This window comes from Equus przewalskii, chromosome 3, assembly GCF_037783145.1.
Source record: "Equus przewalskii isolate Varuska chromosome 3, EquPr2, whole genome shotgun sequence".
NCBI classification, from domain to species: Eukaryota; Metazoa; Chordata; class Mammalia; order Perissodactyla; family Equidae; genus Equus; species Equus przewalskii.
Genome location: NC_091833.1, coordinates 78,412,328 through 78,417,412, shown reverse-complemented (window position 1 = coordinate 78,417,412; position 5,085 = coordinate 78,412,328). Strand labels below are relative to the sequence as shown.

The following is a 5,085-nucleotide window of genomic DNA, read 5'->3' as shown; positions in this document are numbered from 1 at the left end:
AATGTTCAAAATTATGTTTCCAGGTCCCTAACCTCTGGGGGCATTTTAGCTTAATGCTTTGCATCCACTATAATAAAAACTGGTTTCTCTACTGCCACCAACCCAAGAAGGGTACGAACTCCATGGTTATTAACCATGGCTGCCCATCAGACTCATACAGAACGTTAAGAAAACAAACCCATCTTGTTCCCAGAACCCATTCCCAGACCAACTAAATCATAGTCTCCAGTATTTTTAAAGCTCCCCATCAATTTTAGTGTGCATCCAGGATTGAAAACCACAAGAGAGGCTGAAATGTTTGAAGGAGCATCAGGTGAGAGGAACTGGAAGGCATTTCTTCTAGCTGGTAGGCAACAGAGCTGATTGAGTTCTTTGCTTCTCTTTGACTTCCTTCCTGTATGTAAACAGCACCCATTCATCCAGGCCCATTCCTTATGGAGAGTGACAGTGATGTAGAAAAAGTCCAGAGCCAATATTTGATGGAAGGGGTTATTCACTTTAGACCATCAGTGTAACCCTGAGAGCTACACTCAGATGGAAGCTCTGTGAGGGCAAGGACTTTGTTCTGTTTACTTTGTGTCCCCAGAGCCTAGTGCCATGTCTGGGGATGCTTGTTAAAGCACCTAGCCCATCCTGACTAATCCAACCCTTAAATCCCCTGTGAAGACTTTCCCTCTTCCCCCAGGAATAAATGAAACCCATCAAGAAAGTACTATTATCATCCACCATTCCAGAGACAGAAGGAAATGTTGTGACCCAAACGGCCCTCACTACCTAGGACTTCTCTTCCTAGAGCTATTTTCGGCAGTCTGATATTAGCAGGTGGCATTGCATTGACAGGCGAGTTCCTACAGGCTGGCAGCAGAAGCAAGCACAGCAGCCCTGCCACTCCTAAGAGGCTGATGTCACACCAGCTACTATCAGAGAGGAAATGAGGGCTTTCTGTACAGCCCACTTAATGCAAAATGGTTTAGAATGGGGCCTATTTTAAAAGGACCATCTGGTATAAATTCACATACTAAAAAGGGATACATACCAAATCATCTCCCATCCTCCTCAGAACATCAAAGTTATCTTCGCAGTCTTTTCTTCCACCCCTAGATAATGCAAAGACCAAAGAAAAGTTCTTTTGTTTTCTTCCCTCAGGAATGTTCAGACCAGGCCTCATTATGTAAGTCTGGAAAAAAAGCAGTTTTTACTTGATACCTTGAAATACTATTTTTATAAGTCAATCACTCTTTTTTCTTATAAATTGGGACCACTTGCTTAATTAATACTCACTGGAAATTAAACCTGATAACATAACCGTCATATGCAAATGAAAAATTGGGGGATTCTCTGGTATTTGTGCCGAGGATGAGTTTCCTACAGCCTGTTTCTCCACCATGTAGTAAACAGGAAATACCTCTTAAAGTTTTTGAAAAACTCGACCATGGAAGAAAACAGTACAGGGGTACACTGGGCAATCAAGAGGTTTTGTTGTTTGACCTTCATAAAGAGATGTTTGCCACTGTTGGTGTCTTTCCCCTTGGGGATTTATCTCTTGAAATCGAGAAGAGACTCAGCTCTTGAGAAGAGCCAGAGAGATGTCAGATGGCATCTTGTTCTATTTCATAAAGACCAGAATTCTTTACAGTTCTCACAACAGCTTTGATTGCTCAAACAACTTGGGTTACCATCTGGGTTTCTCCAGGGAAAATAGTGCCCTGGCGAGCCACCATCCTTTCGACTTTTGTTTCAAGCGTTTTCTATAATCCCCATAATGTGGAAGGTCGAACAAGGAGAGCATGCTTTATTTCCTGGTCAGACAGAATGAGATGTATTCCCCAAATGTTCATGTTCTGCTTCATAAGGTTTAGAGGTAAAAGAAGCTTTAGAGGCAGAAGAAGTTCCTCTTCCTCCAGCCTGAAAGTGTCTTGCAGAACTTCGGGCCGTTAGGAAATATAAGAATTCCTCCATTACAACCCAGAATCAGTTGATGTCTTCCAATACATCTCAAGTAAATGTCAAGCTTTTCCAACTGAACTGAGAGACATTTAAAAGGGGTATTTAGGTGGAACATGGTAGGAAGCCGTAAATAGCTTTAGGGAAGAGGCAGGGTTATCTTGGATTTGTAGGTCTTGCAAATATTTATGCAAGGTGCTAAAAAGTAGCATCTCTCCTTCTTAAAATTATTGGCCAAAGTGGGCTTATGCCTTTCCTGTGTAAGTAAATATTGCTGCAGCATTCTAAACAGATTTATTAGGCCTGTCACCAGCAGCCAAATATTTATATAAGCTCCATGGGTTGAAAAGGTAGTTTAAGGAGACTGTTTTAACCACAGCTTTGTAAATGTTTAAGGTAACATCCTGTCTCTTTGAAACCGTCCTACCTAGCCATATCATCACATTTATAATAAAAAGACAACATGTTCAAAGTGATGCATTATTTCCTGCCATCCAAAGTTAGGCTTCTGTCCTTTTATCATAGCCAAAGTGAAAAAAAGAAATGATTCTAGAGCGATCCTTCTATGCAATACCTGGGAAGAAGCCACTGAAAATACTAGTGGGAGTTGGGAGACAGAAAATGTGACTGTTGTGGCAGATGTAAATAAGATGGAATAATTTTAAATAAGGAAATTAGGCCTTGCTTAGAACACACAGGTATATTTAATAGCTGTATTCATTTTTCAATCAATCTATTCTGCTTCACAATTGACTCAAGAACTACTAATGAAGTTTGGTCCCCAAGTCTGGTCTGGTTACCAGAATAAATGTGTGTGTGTGTGTGTGTGACTAGCTGAGTGAATTCTGAGCTTTGTTAAGCTCTGCTCGGTCTCATTTGCTTGTGGTCTTATTGGTCTCAATAGCAGACTATGTTGCGTCAGTCAGGACTCTTTCAGTTGCAAGTGAAAGAAATCAAACTCAAAGTAGCTTAAACAACACAGGACATGCATTGGCTTACATAGTGGGAAGGTCCAGGAGATAGAGCTCCAGGCGCAGTTGGATTCAGGTGCTCAGAGTTGTTGCCAAAATTCCTCTGCTTTCCTTGGTATTGACTTCACTCTCAGGCAGGCTGTAGCTACTGTGGTGGCCAAGATGAGCACCAGCAACTCCAGACTTTTTTCCTACCAGCTTAGCAAACTACAGACAGAGACCTGGTCCAGACTGGGATACAGGGCTCTTCACAATAATCATTGTGACTTCGTATGCCTCCCCTTGGAACCAGGGGTAGCCTATGGGTGTTGGGATCAGCTGTGATGTAAGCCCATTGATTGAAAGAAGGGGAGGTATAATTACTGGAAAAAAAGCTGAGTAAAGTAGCAAAAGAAGGAGTTTGCTGAATGAGCAAAAGTGATCGATACCTTTTATAGTTATGCACAATCACAAGAAGCTCATTTTCAGATTCTAAAGATGACATTAAGATATACTCACTGAGCAAGTATCTAGAGACGGGAAGCTACTGGCAAAACTGGTAGTGAGTGACATGGCCAAGACCTCACTTCATGCAGAAATTTAGAGGATGAGGGAGATGAGAAAAATAATTCATTTGTGTAGAAATTTACTAAATACTCATCACTAAGAATTTCAACAGATCCGCCCAAATTTGCTAGCATTTTAGTATCATTAACCTAATGGCATAGCTAAGGACTAAGACAGTTTATCTCAAACATAGGCCCTGTTTCACCTGAGGGGCTTATACAATGTAGATTCCTGGAGCCCAGACCTCCTTGTCATGCTGTCTTGGAATAGGACATCTGAGTTTTCATATATTCTCTAGGAAATTTTTAATGAACTGGCTTACATGATAAAATCTGAGAATTTTAGACAATGGGGTGTATGTTTCCATTTAATTCCATTTGATGTTTGCTCAGCACGTGGTTGGCTGACATCTTGTTGATGCTACATGCACAAGAAACAATGGCCCCATCTTATGACTGGATTACAGAAAGAGTGTGTTAGACAACAGAGTTAGTATGGTAAATTGAATTATCAAGCCCAGTTCTTCATCTCCAGAGTCACATCCTTGCCTTAACCTCAAATTGGCAGAGGCTACTTCCCTGCCTCTTGACTTTGAGTTTGGCCATGTATCTTGCTTTGGCCAATGGAGTGTGGACAGATGTAACAGTATACAGTTCTCAGGCTAGGCCTTAGGCCTTCAGTATCTCCACTTGTCCTCTTGCAGTTTTGCTAAAGCTCTGGGAGGAGATTCCCCTGAGTAGTGCTGCCTTTTATTCTGGGCCCAAAGTGAACACGTTTGGAATGGAGCTCCTCAGGTAAGTCCAGCTGGACCTACAGCTTGAAGCAGAGCCTCCCAGACAAGCCAAACCTAGATCAGACAAGCTCACTGATAGATTCATGAGAAAAAGCGATTGTTGTTTTAAGTCCCTGAGTTTGGGGGTGGTTTGTTGCACAGCATTGTGGTAGTAACAGCAGCTAACCAATACAGTTAGGGGCAGTAAGTATCTTTGGGGGATTGGTTTGGTTTGTTTGGGGTTGACTGCCTGCCTGTGTTGAGGAAGGCAATTTGGAGAGTAAGCAGTTGCAATTTCACCAGGAGGGGTCTCTCTGGGTGATAGGCAGCCCTAGCTTTGTGGGTACCCAGAGGACATAAAGATGAAGCCTGCATTCATTGCCAGTTCTGTCATTGTCAACAACAAATATTGAGGGCACTTATCTTATGCCAAGTGCTGGGTGGGGATTGCAAGAGGTTAAGGTAGGGCCAGCACTCTAGAAAAGCTGTAATCTCACTGACCATACCTGGGCCTCGTTAGAAATTCCGTCTGAATGTATAGACTCAGACTGGCCTGGGCTTTCAGGACATGCTTGTTGAGAAATGACATCCTTAAAGGGAAAAAATTCTCCCTCATTCTACCCACTATCCTAATCTTTACACCTAACAAGACTTCATCAAAGAACTTTCCAAGAAGCCAGGAGTTGAGTGGATTGACTTGTAGCTGGTGAATTTCAGCCATCCTTCCTCCCTGGCAGTTCCCAGGGTTTCAGGAGACAAAGCTGATAGCTCACTTGACATAGGAGCTATAACCAAAATCCCTTTCCTCCCTGATGCCTCTAGTCTTACTCTCTGGTTGAGACCGCCACCCAT

At 42.4% G+C, this 5,085-nt stretch overlaps 1 long non-coding RNA gene across 1 annotated transcript; it reads right to left on the bottom strand.

Annotated features, from left to right (window-relative positions):
- Positions 1–231: 231 nt before the first annotated feature.
- On the bottom strand, positions 232–3,130 carry LOC139082661 (uncharacterized). The gene is made up of 3 exons (XR_011538869.1): positions 2,944–3,130; positions 1,037–1,177; positions 232–394 (listed from the first exon to the last, which is right to left on the bottom strand). It is a non-coding gene; the product is annotated as an uncharacterized lncRNA (long non-coding RNA).
- Positions 3,131–5,085: the final 1,955 nt, after the last annotated feature.